Source organism: Chlorocebus sabaeus, chromosome 18 (genome assembly GCF_047675955.1).
Source record: "Chlorocebus sabaeus isolate Y175 chromosome 18, mChlSab1.0.hap1, whole genome shotgun sequence".
Lineage (NCBI taxonomy): Eukaryota > Metazoa > Chordata > Mammalia > Primates > Cercopithecidae > Chlorocebus > Chlorocebus sabaeus.
The window spans coordinates 29,114,444-29,131,201 of record NC_132921.1 but is presented as its reverse complement, the minus strand read 5'-3'; positions in this window follow the sequence as shown (position 1 = coordinate 29,131,201).

Sequence of the window (16,758 nt, the reverse complement as noted above, 5' to 3'; positions counted from 1 at the left end):
ACTGGAAAAACAAAAACTTGTCCTCATAAAAATGCTGGGGGCAAATAAACCCAATTTATTTGCTGAATGTTTTGGGTAAAACTTTATAATATGCTAAAGGTTTTTTGGGTTACACTTCATATGCCTATACCAAGAATTATAACAAAATTGCAAGAGAAATGATTGTTGCATTTGGAAGCTTTGTGTGTGTGTGTGTGTGTGTGTGTGTGTCTGTGTGTACTTTAAGTTCTGGGATACATGTGCAGAACGTGCAAGTTTGTTACACAGGTATAAATGTGCCATGGTGGTTTGCTGTACCTATCAACTCATCATGGAGGTTTTAAGCCCTGCGTGCATTGGGTATTTGTCCTAATGCTCTCCCTCCCTTTGCCCACCAGCCCCCCGACAGGCCCCAGCGTATGATGTTCCCCTCCCTGTGTTCTCACTGATCACCTCCTACTTATGAGTGAGAACATGTGGCATTTGGTCTTCTATTCCTGTGTTAGTTTCCTGAGAATGATGGTTTCCAGCTTCATCCATGTCCCTGCAAAGGACATGAACTCATTCTTTTTTGTGGCTGCATTACAATATTAATCAAAACATACATGGACTTCAGAACACTGTCTCATCCTGATATTTCTTAAATAACAAGAAGCCATCCACAATCTTAAAAGGACCAAGTAGACTCTGGAAGTTCATTCTCTATTCCTAGAACATTTGCACAATGAAAGAATTTGCATTTCAAAGGGGAACTGCAAGATTTTACAGAAATGCACACACTTATCAAATGTTAAGTTAAAATGATTCCTAATACAGTCAAACACTGAGGTGGGGGAAAAGATGCTTCTTAGTGTTCAAAACATTGGAAAAAGGGGCCCAGTCATTTCCACGGAGTGATTCACAAAGCTTTTGGCACACTAAAGCTCTGAACAACTCTACAGCGAAGAAGTCAGTTCTCTCTCTCTCTTTCTTTCTACCCCAATCCTTTTAATTCTAGTGTTTTCGAAAATCATTTGTCTAAAGAACTAAATATTCTTTAACACTCACTGATATCTCATATCCTAGAAAAAGGATAGGACTTTTTCATTTTTAAATAGCTTCTAAAATTCATTTCAGTACAAGAATAAGTTAAATGTGCCCTTCGCCCCACTTCTGTTCGTCTGAATTTGGGCATTAGATGACTTCCGCTTGTTATGCACTGCCTGCATTAGGATAGGAAAAAAATCTTAACCTTGTAAGTCATTCATTGACTAAATTCAGTAATGCCAGCACAAACTTTCCTAGATATTTCCATTTTAGTCTTTTCCCTCCCAATAGCTTATCTATTGTTTTAGCAACTTTGAGTACTATCAGCAGGAAAATAAGACTTGATGTGCTTTCAGGAAAGGAAGAAATCTAGCGAGACAAGGAGGACAGGAGGAGTACAATGTAAACTTCTCCTCCTCCGTCCATGCTTGCTTTGGAACATTCGGGTCTTGGTGTGCTCTTAACTCTGCTGTAATCACACTCGTCTCCAGCATCCTCCCTAACACACATCCTCACTATTTCACCTGGCTAATTTCCACTTGTACTTCACATCTCAGGGGAAACATTATTTCCTTGAGATACCATCCTCAAACCCAGAAGCCTGAGATCTCCTTCTCTCCAATTTGTTCTCATAACACAAAGATATTTTCCCCCATTTTGATACTAATCACATTTAATTATTCTTTTAAGTCTCTTTCTCTCCCTTGTCACCTGATTTTAAGAGTGGGACCAATATTTAAGTCACTGCTCATCCCAAAAATTTATCACAATTGACTCTTGAACAACATGGTTTTGAACTGCGCAGATCCACTTATACATAGATTTTCTTTCAGCTCTTTCCCCTGAGACAGCAAGATCAACCCCTTCTTCTCTTCAGCTCACTCAACGCAAAGATAACAAGGATGAAGGCCTTTTGATAATCCTATTCCACTTAATGAAAAGTGAATACATTTTCTCTTTCTTAGGATTTTCTTAATAACATTTTCTTTTCTCTAGTTTACCTTATTATCAGACTACAGTATACATAGTGTGTATAACATACAAAATATGTGTTAATCAAGACTTGGAATCAACCCAAATGTCCATCAGTGACAGACTGGATTAAGAAAATGTGGCACATATACACCATGGAATACTATGCAGCCATAAAAAAGGATGAGTTTGTGTCCTTTGTAGGGACATGCATGCAGCTGGAAACCATCATTCTTAGCAAACTATCACAAGAACAGAAAACCAAACACCGCATGTTCTCACTCATAGGTGGGAACTGAACAATGAGATCACTTGGACTCGGGAAGGGAAAGGAAACATCACACACCGGGGCCTATCATGGGGAGGGGGGAGCGGGGAGAGATTGCATTGGGAGTTATACCTGATGTAAATGACGAGTTGATGGGTGCTGACGAGTTGATGGGTGCAGCACACCAACATGGCATAAGTATACATATGTAACAAACCTGCACGTTGTGCACATGTACCCTAGAACTTAAAGTATAATAATAATAATAATAAATAAATAAATATGTGTTAATCTTCAGTTGACGTTATCAGTAAGACTTTTGGTCAACAGTGGGCTATTAGTAGTTAAATTTTTGGGGAGTCAAAAGTTACATATCGATTTTCAATTGCGTGGGTGTCAGCACTCTCTATCTTTGCATCATCTAAGGGTCAACAATACTTGGCAAATACAATGTGCCCAGAAAATATCTCTCAAATATGGTTGTTTCTGAAATTCCACTATAGGTATAGCTGACTCTAGAATCAAATCTGAGAAATAGGTCAGAGGTGTCAACAAGGATGGCTTGAGATGGCCCCTTTCTCTCCTTACATCACTTTCCCCTCACCCTAATTTTTCTGTTTTGCTCCCTCTACTTTCTTGTCTAGAGCAAGTATTGCTTGCATCTCTCTTTCAGGGTTGCATCCATCCTCCCTTCCTCTGCCAGTCATTTCCAGACTTGTAGCCTTTGCTAACAGGTGATTGTTTTTAACCCTCTTGGCAACCGGAACTCCAGAGGAAAGGTAGCATACAGGATAATTGCTCAAAAATCCAACAGGTGAGAAAAGGATTCAGGAAATGAGAAGTATATGGAAGAATTGGAGAAATGCTGAGCAAGAGAGCTCTAGGTAGAGAAAATTAAGGTGAGGTCCTTTACTTTTTAACATATATGCTTGGGGGTGGATCCCAAAGATTATTATAAATGGTACATCAAGTCAGAGAGAACACTCAACATTACCAAAAATAAATGTATTAGAGAAATAACATTGTAAAATAAGAAAAAAAAATCAAAATTAGGTTTGTCTATGTCAAAGTAATATTATACTATCTGCAAGAGTCCTATGCTAATTGCAATAATATGTATGCTTAATTACCATGCATGTAATTTTGAGTACGAATTTTAACATGGAGGGACATAAATTATGTTGACATAAACAATTTAGCAGTTCTTACTACACAGCATTTCTAGTTATTTTTAAGGCAAATACAGAAGGTACTTATAAAAGGGAAGGGAAGGAGAGAGCATATAACTTAATTTACACAAATAAAATGTTCAGATATGTGGAAAATTTAGACAGCAATTGAAAAGAAGGAAAAAGAATAATTCAGTGTATGACAGGTGAAAATGTGAGTAATTACATAGATAATAAATTAAATTAATAGTTAAGAGGGTGGGCAAAGTATTGATAGAAACATTCTACAGAAATTTTAAAATGTGGATGCACAGATACAAAGATGGGAAACATAATTATCAAACCAAGTCTGTAGTAAACTATTTTTCTTTCCTATTTAATAGACAAAAAAGGAAAAGTGATGGGGTTGAATTGCTAAGCAGCACACATTACAGCTTTCCTAGGATACCAAAATATATTATTGCAAAATATAAAGTTTCCTGAATTTTCTACTTACAATTTCAAAGAAAGCTGCAGCTTCATATATAGTGACTTCTTCCCCTCTAACACTCACCATGTGCTCTGCTGAAGATTACTCTAAATAATCATAGCAAATCCATCTGTTTGGAGAAAATTGCCTCGATATCACAGAAACATTTCCCTTTCTAAATTTTGAGGATCTTAAAATTAGAATCTACAACCAGATTGACTTTAAAATTCTTACAGTTCTAGGTGATCCCTAGAGAAGCATGTAACACCTACAATGGCAAAATCTAATGATATTAGTAAGTTTAAATTTTGGCATAGATATTGCTATCAAATGTTTGTAAGTAGTGAACTTTGTTAATTTCTAGTAAAGCTTTTGTGACAAGAATAGGTGCTTTTTAAAAAAATTTCTTGAATAAATTTGAACAGGAAGCAAAATGGTAAAAGAGAACAAAACCTCAGTTTATTTAGATATGAGTCCTTATTTTAGCAAGCATTTAATCAGAAAGGGAGTATGTCATTTAAAAGTATGAATTACCTTGCTGAATCTTTGACTATGCTAGAGTGAAGTTGTTTTTTAACTTTCAAATTCCTGGAAATTAGAAGCAAAAATGATTTGTAAAAGAAAATCCTGCTTGTTTTTGTATTATGGCTATTTTAAGTGTTATTTTTAAGTTTTACAAATAGCTGAGATAATCAATTTTTCTCTTCTTTCCCATTTTATGTTTTTCTCTTATTTATTTTGAAGATGTGAAAGTAATTCATTAGATGGGACTTTGGGTTTTGTTAGTTATAATTTTCTTCTCTGGAAAACTCAAAAAGCTGAAATTAATTCTAGCCAGTCATTCTTCAAAATAAAAAGTGAGTCTCCCAAAACAGATCCTAAAGCAGGCAATGTTCAATCATGGCCGCTACACATTAGAGTAACTTGTGAAACTTTAAAAAACTATGGATGCCAGATGCTCTTCCTCAGATTCTGATCTCAGGAGTACCAGTATGTTTTAAAAGTAGTTAGGATTGATAATCAATACCCTGGACCAGTTGTTTTCAAACTCAGGAAGGAAGAATGAGAAGGCAGACATTGAGAGTTTTTAAAGAATCATTTTCCAGATGGACAATACCCAAATGTACTCTTTTCTAAAACTGGTATGTCTGATATTATGTTTGGGATGATGGTATCATGGTGGATTTTCTTTCCTATTCCTTACACAATCACACTTCAAAAGGTTCTTCTCATACATGCCCAGAATCTTTCAACTCAGATGCATTGTCCTGAGGCAAATAACCTCTGGAAGAGCAAATAGAACATTTGAAATACTGGTAACAGGAGAAGCCTTTTTAAATCCAAGAATGATTAATCATCCCTATCCAGCTCATTAAGAGATATGTTTACTTATTTAGATATTTATCAAAATTTGAAATATATGTATACTTATTTGATCAATTGTGCATTTATTGGGTACCACTTGTAATTATAGAGATACCTCAGTTGAGAAAGAAAAACTAACACTTCGAGGCTTATGTAGCAGTAATATTAATAGATACCTATATTTCTATGCATATTCACATTCGCAAGAAATAAGTTATGGTGGTAAGTAGAAGATCCCCTAGCACAAATATACTTTACATTTATGATAAAATGATGTGGTGATAATTGAACATAGATACAATGTGTAGAGAAATAAAAGCAATGCATATTTCATATTGTTGAAGAATGGTTTGTTGAGATTTGAGTTTTTGCTTACATATAATAAAATTTACTTATTTTAAGTATACAGCTTGAGAACTTTAGTAATTGTGTACAGGAATGTATTTTCCACTAGAATTAATACAGAGAACAGTTCCGTCTTCCCACCCTCTGTAGTCAATCTCCTTGCCTGATCCCTAGGAACAGGGAACAACTGGTCTGCTTTAGCTCAGTACAATTTTGCAGTTTCTTGGATCTCACATAGATGGATTCATACAGTATATAAAAGCATAATGTTTTCTTTTTTAATTTAGCATGATGCTTTTAGATTCAGCCATATTATAGTGTTCCTTTGAGTAATATGCCACCGTGTTTGCACATTCCCCAACGGATGAACATTTGACTTGTTTCCTGTTCTAGATATAATAAATAATGGTACAATGAGGATTTGTGTTCAAATCATTGTGTGAAGGTGTGCCTTAATGTCCCTTACGTAGGAACCCACAAGTAGTATTGCTAGGTCATGCATTAAATACATGTTTAGCTTTATAAGTAGTGCCATACGGTTTTCCAAAGTGGATTTATCATTTTGAATTCCCACCAGAAACTGATGAGAGTTCCAGTTGCTTTATATTCTCACCAATATTTGGCACTGACAGTCTTTTTGACTTTAGTCATTCTAATAGGCATGTAGTGGTATCTCAGTTTGGCCTTAATTTGCATTTCCTTTGATGACTAGTGATGCTAAGCATCTTCTCTTGGGTTTATTAAAAATTCATGTATTGAGTTTTATGAAGAGCCTGTTCAAATTCTTTCATCCATTGGCATTTTACCTTGGTTTGTATTTGTATTATTGAGTTGTTAGAATTCTCCATATACTCTGAATACAAGTCCATTATCAGGTATGTTTGGCAAATATTTTTTCCAAGTTGTGGCTTGCCTTATTTCCTAGCCATGAATTTTGAAGAGCAAAGTTTTAATTTTGATGAAATCTGTTTTACTAATTATTCTTTTATGGTTCATGTTTTTTACATCTTATTTAAGGAATCTGTCCCTGACTCAATGTCACAAAGATGGTCTCCCAATATTTCTTCAAGATTTATCATTTTAATTCTTACGTAAGATCTGTGATCAATTAACAGCGTCCTAAAATGGTTGTTTCTAACAACTCTGAGTTTTCTCATTGTTTTGGGAGTAAAGGACTTTTTACATCCTTATTCCACTAATCTCAAAATCCAGGCCCCAAATAGTCTAATTTTAAAATATTATCTTCTATTTGCCTGCATTGTATCTTTGCAATTACTTAAGTTTGTGGTAAAAATTTTTAGGTGTCAGTAAGTAAATATAGAGTTTTAAAATATTGTTTTAGGAGGTACATGAACAAAATTGTTTGACGATCTCCTGTAGATTATCATTTATCTCTCGTTCCTGTCAAAGGCATGGGCACTACGTGGCAGCGTAGAGCCTTTGGTTGGTTGAGTTTTTGTTCTTTCTTTCTCTGGGCCATTCTGATTTGCTGAAACTCTCCTCAGAGGAAATTTATGATAAACACAAGCACAGGAGAATGTAAATTGGATAAACTGAAAAGCTGTGATACAAAACTTCCTTGGAATATGCCATGAGAACTGCATGTCTAGGCTCACACGATTATAAAACCTTTCCAAGAAACAACATGCAAAACATGTAAGTAGACTAGAATGACAAAATCATAGGGCTTAGGGTCATCCAGACACAGCCTCAGTCTTTTTATAAGCAACTTAAAGATCATCTGGATTTATTATTCCTATATTCAAAGAATATTGCCCATTCAAAAATTCTTCCTTATATTGAACTAAAAAAAACATGTTTGCCTTTAGGTTTCCATCCATGAGCTCAAGTCCTAATTTTTTTTTTTTTCTTTTGAGACAGAGTCTCAAAAAGGGCACAGAGCCTGTTGCCCAGGCTGCAGTGCAGTGGTGTGATCTTGGCTCACAGCAACCTCCGCCTCCCAGTTTCAAGTGATTCTCCTGCTTCAGCTTCCCGAGTTGCTGAGATTACAGGCACACGCCACTATGCCTAGCTAAGGTTTGTATTTTTAGTAGAGAGAGGGTTTCACCATGTTGGCCAAGCTGGTCTCGAACTCCTGACCTCAAGTAATCTGCCTGCCTCAGCCTGCCAAAGTACTTGTATTACAGGCATGAGCCACCATGCCCAACAAGTCTTAATTTCTATGTGCACAAAAACAAGTTCAGTCTCTTCTTTATTTAGCATCCTTCTAATATTTTACTATGGCTGTCATATCTCCTTTGCTCAGGCTCAGACATCCCCTGGTCTTTCAACTGTTTCTTGTGTAACATGATTTCAAGAAATATCACCAATTGATCTCTTGCAGAAAAGTCTAATTTGGTTCTAATTCAGTCTTCATATTGAGTCCCCACACTGGCTCTATTAAGTACCAATATTTTCCCTTTTGATCCTGGCCCCCTTATTCCTCGATTTGTCCCATATGTCACATCAGAGTTATCTCATGAAGCAGATTAAGAAGCTTCATGTGGATCTCTACCTCATTAGCTATGATAATGGCTGTTTAATCTACACCTAGGAAAGCTATAAAATTTAACAGAGATCAAAGCAAATTCCTTCTCCTGGGTTCACAACTCTTAATTGTAAAAATACAAAAGGAGGAGAACCAGCTTAACAAAATACGTGATAAAAATCAAGGTCTATAGTTCATTTACATGAAATATGATGAGTTCAGAAACTAGCATTTATCTAGCACCAACAATACACAAAACACTGTATTTCATGCTTTACTTTCTATAATCCTTATAGAAAGGTATTACTCTTTTCCATATTATATATAAAAACTTGTGGACTCATTCTGGTTTCAGCTCTAACATGTAATGAGCATGGATATCATCACATCCATCATTACAATAATAAAATAGCTGAACAAACTGAAAATCAATGACTTCTCCTGGACCCATCAGAGAACTGAGGTCTCGGGGAAAACCACCATCCTAAAATGGAAGAGATGGGTGAATACAGAAATTCAGAGATTCACATCTAAGACCAGCTTATGTGGAGCCATAAAGTGACAGAAACATTTAAAGGATAACTTTGACAAATTACTGAGGTCAGAGTGTGGGTTGTCTGGAAAGTGAGAAACTCCTGGGGATAGAAGTGGTTACAGTCTTAGTATGTTTTACTTTCGGGAACCTCACCAGGTTCTCATGTATTGGATGCTGTATTTTCAAGACAATTTATATAAGAAAATGAATCAATGAGAACTAGACAAGCTCTATGAATTTATAACACCCAACAATGCAACTATTAGTTGTGCCAAAGACTTATGGCCTTGTTTCAAGAATGCATCAGTGTCACCATGATTCTAGGATATCCAAGAACTCTAAGTAGCTATATGGGAGCCATGAGCTCAGGTTCCTACTATTTCAGGCCTGCTACCCTCTTTCTGAACCTTGTAAAACAATGTCAATACTTTGGAGAGTCAAGAAAACTAAGCATTTCTAAGGGCTTTAAATTCATTTTGACAAACCACCAAAAACTTGTGGTTCTATCATGTGAATATTTAAAATCTATAACCTCAGAACTATAACCGTATTGATTCTAGAGTTCTCAGAATATAACAAAACTCCCTCTAGACCTAACCTGGGAGATGCTCGAGATAAGACAGCCAGTGAAGAATCCCATGTTGTTGGAGAATGATGCAGGCTGGGTGGGCACCTCTGGAGGCTTGAGGAAGGAAAATAAGTTATTTGAAAAATTTTAAGTAAATTTAATAAAAATTCAACTAGTTGATTCAGATTGGGATTGATTTTTCTTTCTTTCTTTTTTTCCTTTGAATTTTGGTTCTTTTTTGTATGTCTAACTTGTGTAATTTCTATTAAAGATTGTTTGGGGGCGGTAGTCTCACTATCTCCTTATTTGCCAGTTTAAAGGTTGATCATATTCTAATATTAAGCCTTCATTTTGCTGTATTTTCTATATTCCCCTATCTTTTAAATGCTCTCTTTTACATCTCTAGTTTCTTTGTCTTAGAGTAGTGAATTTTCCCCTAATAGGTAGGTAGGGTATATATCATTCTGTCTACCTCGTCTACTAATAAAGGAGATAGGATAAGAACTATAGGGCCAAGCTTTGTAGCTAACAATAACTAGATTATGAAGGTTCTCAAAGACAGAACAAGAAGAGAATATGCTGATCAAATATCTCCATGAAGAAACAAAGCCTCCAGTGATGAGCTGATTCTTTCCAGGTATTGTGTCTTTTAAACCCTATCAAGTGAAATAGGATGTTACTTTAGAGAGAACCAAAATTAGAAATGGATTGTCTAGTGAGGGAAGTTTCCTTTTTCCTTTTCTTTTCATGTAACCCTTATTTGTAATGTCTTCACATGACTACTATATGAATAATAACAATACTGGATTTAGACAGATGGAGTTACCACATCAGGGCTCTAAATAAATTAAATGGGCAAATTAAATAGAGTTTTACTTATTAAAAAATACCAAAGAAGATCAATGCAGTCAGAACACATAGCAGGGATATGTAGGCATTTTAGCTTCCAGGAATGGCAGGCACGCAGACCCCAAATTTTCACTGGAAACGCATAGCTGTAGATATTAGCGTCTGAGTGAATCAGGTCCATGATGGGTTTTCTGGTGCCCACCCATTTTCTGTAAGTCCAGATCCATAATACACATAGGCTAGTCTGGATTTCAGCCAAGGATTAGCCCATTTGAGATGGTGTACCTCATCAATCTTGCAATTATGCAATCAATACATGAATGGATTACAGAGCACAATACATTTCACTCAGCATAATCACAGTTCATGTTTATCACCTTCAGCTTTATCAGGCCAACACAGTTGACTATAAGTACATCTCTCAGCACTGTACAGGGGAAGAAGAACAAGGGCCAACCACCAGTGCATTTCAGACAGTCCTGCCACCAGTCCTGACTATAGTTCCCAAGGCTTATGCTAAATTTTGAGTTGTTCTTTTTTACCAAGTGGCAAATGTTTATACTTTTATTTCCATGATATACCCACAGGCAAGATGAAACTAATATATTCCCTGACGATTCTGAGTCAAACCAGACTTTGTCTTCCTGAATGTCACCCTAGAAACCCACAGAAGCACGCTATTGAAAAATGGATTCTGGTCCTCCTAAAACTCCATTAAACATTCAAAACAGAACTAATACTCTTGGGAACTCTACGAAAGCTGGCACAAACATATTTAGGGCTACACACAGTCGCTGAACACATGTGGTTTCCACCAGAAAGCCATGCTCAACAAAACCCTAAACACACCTGGCAAAGAGTATCTATTTCTCCTATTTGTGCCCAATAAAATATATCTACATTTATATCTACATCTACATTTTCATATCTACATCTATATGTATATAGCTACCTTACAGGAAGTCATATACAGACATACATATAACATATATGTGTTACACTTACATGATAGCTATAATACTATATGTTACTTATGTGTGTTATACTTTTCATCATGATACCTAGGTGTATTAGTCTGTTCTCACAATGTGATAAATAACTACCTGCGCCTGGGTAATTTATAAAGAAAGCCAGTTTAATTGACTCACGTTCCACAGACTGTACAGGAAGCATGGCTGGGGAGGCCTCAGGAAACTTAAAATCATGGTACAGATAAAGGGGAAGCAGATATGTCTTCCATGGCCAGAGAAGGAGAGAGAGAGAAGGGGGAGGTGCTACCCTCTTTTAAACCACCAGATCTCCTGAAAACTCACTATCACGAGAACAGCAAGAGGGAAATCTACTCCCATATTACAATCACTTCCTATCAGGCTCCTCCTCCAACAATGGAGATTATAATTCAACATGAGATTTGAGTAGGAACACAAATCCAAACCGTATCATTTCACCCTTGGCCCCTCCAAAATCTCGCGTCCTTATCACATTGCAAAACACAATTAACCCTTCTCAACAGTCCCCGAAAGTCTTAACTCATTTCAGCATTAACTCAAAAGTCCACAGTTCAAAGTCTCATCTAAAACAAGGCAAATCCCTTCCTACTATGACCCTGTAAAATAAAAAACAAATTAGTTACTTCCAAGAAACAGTGAGAATACAGGCCCCATGCAAGTCCAAAACCCAGTAGAGCAGTCATTAAATCTTAAAGCTCCAAGACAATCTCCTTTGACTCCCTGTCTCACATCCAGACCACACTGATGCAAAGGGTGGGCTCCCAAGGCCTTGTGCAGCTCTGTCACTGTGGTTCCAAAAGTCTCAGCTCCCATGGCTGCTCTCAAGGGCTGGCGTTGGGTGCCTGTGGCTTTCCAGGTGTATGGTGCAAGCTGTTAGTGGATCTACGATTCTGGGATCTGGAGGATCATGTCCCTCTTTTCACAGTTCCACTAGGCAGTGCCTCAGTAAGGACTCTGTATGGAGGCTCCAACCCCACATTTCCCCTTCACACTGATCAAGTAGAGGTTCTCCATGAGGGCTCGGTCCCTGCAGCAGACTTCAGCCTGGACATCCAGGCATTTCTATATATCCTCTGAAATCTAGATGGAGGCCCCCCCAGGCTCAACTCTTGCCTGTTGTGCACCCACAGGCTTAACACCACATGGAAACTGCCAAGGCTTATAGCTTGAACCCTCTGAAGCAGTAGCCTGAGATGTATATGGGACCCTTTTTAGCAACGGCTGGATCTGGAGCAGTTGGGAAACACAGAACAGTGTCTCAAGGATGCACAGGGCAGCCAGATCCTGGACCAGTCCATGAAACCATTCTTCCTTCCTAGGCCTGTGATGGGAGGGACTACCATGAAGGTCTTTGCTATTAGCATTCAGCTCCTCTTTACTTATGCAAATTTCTGAAGCCAGTTTTAATTCCCTCACCAGAAAATAGGTTTATCTTTTCTACCACATGGTCAGGCCACAAATTTTCCAAACTTTTATGCTCTTTTTCCTTTTTAAATATAAGTTTGAGTTTCAATTTCAGATCATCTCGTTACTCACACATATGAGATACACTGTTAGAAGCAGCCAGGCCACCTCTTGAGAATTTGGCTGCTTATAAATGCCTTCCCCCAGATACTGTAAATCATCTCTCTCAGGTTCAAAGTCCCCAGTAAGTTCCTCATTTCCATCTAAGACCTCATCAGCCTGGCCATCTCTGTCCATATCACTATCAGCATTTTGGTCCAAACCATTCAACAAGTCTCTGGGAAGTCCCAAACTTTTCCCCATCTTGTCTTCTTCTGATCCCTCCCAACTGTTCCAACCTCTGCCTGTTTACCCAGTTCCAAAGCTGCTTCCGCATTTTCAGGTATCTTTATAGCAGTATAAAGATACTTCTGCTACCAGTTTTCCATATTACTCCATTCTCATATTGCTATAAAAAAAGAAAAGGGATTTAATTGGCTCATTGTTCCACAAGCTATACAGTAAGCAGGGCTGGGAAGCCCTCAAGAAATTTATGATCACAACAGAGGGCAAAGGGGAAGCAGGTACATCTTACATTGCTAGAGAAGGAAGAGGGAGAAGGGGGATTTGATACACACTTTTATTATTATTATTGTTTTTGTGATGAAGTCTCGCTCTTTTCCCCAAGACTGGAGTGCAATGGAACAATCTTGGCTCACTGCAACCTTCACCTCCCAGGCCCCAGTAATTCTCCTGCCTAAGCCTCCTGGGTTGCTGGGACTACAGGCATGCGCCACCATGCCCAGTTAATTTTTGCATTTTTAGTAGAGATGGGGTTTTGCCATGTTGGCCAGGGTGGTCTCAAACTCCTGACCTCAGATGATCCGCCTGCCTCAGCCTCCCAAAGTGCTGGGATTACAGGTGTGAGCCACCACACCCCGCCGCTACACACTTTTAAACAACCAGATCTTATAAGAACTCATTGTCACTAGAACAGCAAGAAGGAAATCCACCCCTATGATCCAATCACCTACCACCAGGCCCCTCCTCCAAAATTGGGGATTACAATTAAACTGAGATCTATGTGGAAACACAAATCTAAACCCTATCACCAGGATTAATGAATGAGCATAGTAATAAACACTACATAATGTAACAATTTACAAATCTGCTCATATTATACATAGTACAAATTTTCTAAGGGATACTCTAACTATCCAACGCATTAGCAATTTTAAGTTGTGCTAAGCCTCCTTGTGATATTCCTAGAAGCTTAATATCGTTTTCATGCTCACAACAGGTTCAAAGTAAAAATTTTGAAACTCCAAGTGCCAGGGCCAAATCAGATGTTAATTCAGTCTCAGCTTTGCTACTAGCACAAGTTCACTTTCTTCATATCTGACAAGAGAAACACATCTCTTCAAGTAGATACTTTGGTGAGGGAATGAGTTAATCAAAATCCCATCGAGTCCCCTCAAACAACAAACCCAAAACTGAAATTGAAGTAGGGGTAAAAAGGGGAGGCTTTGGGCATGTTGTACACACATTAAATTCAGAAAACTTTGTAAAGAACTGTGATGGTCAGGAATGTGCGTGTCCACATAGAGTCTGAGTTTCTCTGGGAACTCGGTCTTCTTATCACCTGCTGAAAGGACTCTTATTCTTGAAACAGTCAGATAGGCACAATTAAAGGCCTAGTTTTACAAATCATTTCTGAAAGTTCAATGTCCCCTTCTTTTATTCTATTCACTACCTTCAGCTAATTTTACTGTTATATTAATTCTTATTAGGCATGAATGATTACTACATATCACTATTCTAATACCATAGAGGTGGGCTGTTTTCAGATTTTGAAGTAACTTATTACCCCTAAATAAAGTGCTAATCAGTAGGATATGCATGGACATTAACTGTGAACAGGGAGACCCTCTCAGGGATTCTTGCCTCTTAGCAAATGCACAAATGCACATATACTCTAGTCAAGAAAATAAAAATCTGTAACTAGTTACATGGTTTTCAAAAATATTGTCAAACACTAGATTTTCATTTTATTGAGAGATTAAAATATCAACCAAAATATTTCCTTTACATTTTTTAGCCAGTGGTTTTACTATTATATCTATGTATCTATCTATGATATTTATATATATATATATAGGCATAGCATCATTTCAGATGTTTATTGGCTATCTAGAATATCTTCTTTCATGAAATACCTATTCAAGTCTTTTGTCTTTCGTTGTGTTGGGTTGTTTGCCATTTGTTCTGTCAATTTATTGGAATTCTTTATATATTCAGGATATTCTTTTTTTTTTTTTTTTTAAGTTGTATATCTTACAGATTATAGCTTTTTCCTTTTTTGGTTCTTGTTTCCTCCCCATAGTGCCTTTAGATGAACAGAAGCTTTGACTTTTTTATTTGAATGTAATCTAATTTAGTAATCTTTTTCTTTATGGTTAGTGGGGTATTTTTTAATTATAATATGATCATGAAAATGTCTTTGGACATTAACTTTTGAAAGCTCTATAGCTTTGGGTTTTGGTTTAAGTTTTTAATTCACTTGGAATTGATATTAGTATTTATGGTTTGTAAATACATGTTCACAGAGATTTGAACACACACTTGCTGCTTTCTGTACTTTTTTATTTTTTTATTGTATCTCTGACCTTCCATCTTGCATCATTTTCTGTCTGCCTCAAGTACATCCACTGAGATTTCTTTTCGTGGAAGTCTGCTAGTAAAATGTTCTCTTCAGTTTCTCTTTTTCGTAAATGTCTTTATTGTACTGTCATTCATGAAAGACATTCTTTGCTGGTTACACAATTTTAAAATGATAGCTACTTTCTCTTGGTACATCATTCCACTGTCTTTTGCCTTCCATTGTTGCTGGTAAGAAGTTAGATGTAGTTCTGTCTCTTTCGAACTCAATGTCTGCTTTTCAAATCATCTTTTTAATATTTGTTTTGACTAAACTTTTTAAAAATTTACTCTGCTTTGGGTGGGAGGCTGGATCTTGAAATTAAGGATTGGTGTCTTTATTAGTCTTGAAATTTTTTTCTGATATTATCTTTTTCAAATACCGTCTGCGCTTACTCTTTATCTTATGTCCTCTACAACTTCATTTACACATATGGTAGACATTCACACTGTATCCTCTATGCCCCTTAACCCTTTATAATATGTTCCATACTTTTATCACCTTTTGCTAAATCATGCATGGTTTTTAACCTTATGTCTGATTTTTAGTTTATTATTTTTGTTTCATTTCTGTAATTATTCCCTCTTACACTGTATTTTAATTTTCAGTGTTATTATTTGTATTTCTAGTTCTATTTGGTTCTTTAACAGATATATTTTATCATTATTTATTGTTGTTTGTCCCATTCACACAACTGTAAGTTTATCTTTCATTTCTTTAAACATGACAAGCATAGGTATTTTATAATTTTTACCTGAAAATTTTAATATCTGAAGACTTTGAATGTCTTTTTCTGCTGGTTCTTTTCCTGTGTTTGGGAAACACTTGAGGCTCAAGATCCTTTAAGAACTACATTTACATCTTCCAATTGCCTGAGGAACTATTAGTCAACATCTATTTTCATTTAATACAAAGTTTTAGATTTCAAAGTAACAAATTTAGGCTGCAAAACTGCATGAGGTCAAGCTGGTGTTTCCAGATGTTCGCTAATGATATTTTCCCCTTCATCTCAGTCCCATATTTTGTGCTAGCTGATTTCTCTTGCAGTCCTACTTGAGTGTGGCAGAGATTATTTCTGGATCACTGTTATGCACACTTCAGCTTTATGAAGATTCATAGCATTGGGTTGATTACTTTTGCATCAACCTAGTAGATTGCATACCTTACACAAGCCTTGGATACTTTTTTTCCACTAGACCTTGAGAGTCCTTCAAAAAGCTGCCCAACTTCTGAAGGCCCAGTAATTGCCCTTATGTGTTTGTTTGTTTGTTTGCTTCTCTGGATTTCTGCCTTTGATTAGTTTTTTCGACCTGAGAATTCCTTGCTTTCCTGCAACTCTTCAGTTTATTTAAGGTCATTAATATTTATTCAGGACTGTTCTTTCTTTAATAGATGTCTACTCAGGTTCCTAATCCACAACATTACTAGAAATGAATGTCATAAAAGGATTTCCAAATTATTTTAAACTCTATAATTCTGCCATTCTATGTTTTCATTTGGATTATTTTCTTCTATCACACTTGCCCAAACTAGGCAAGTGGAAAATTGAAGAGAGTTTGACAAGCAAAACGAAT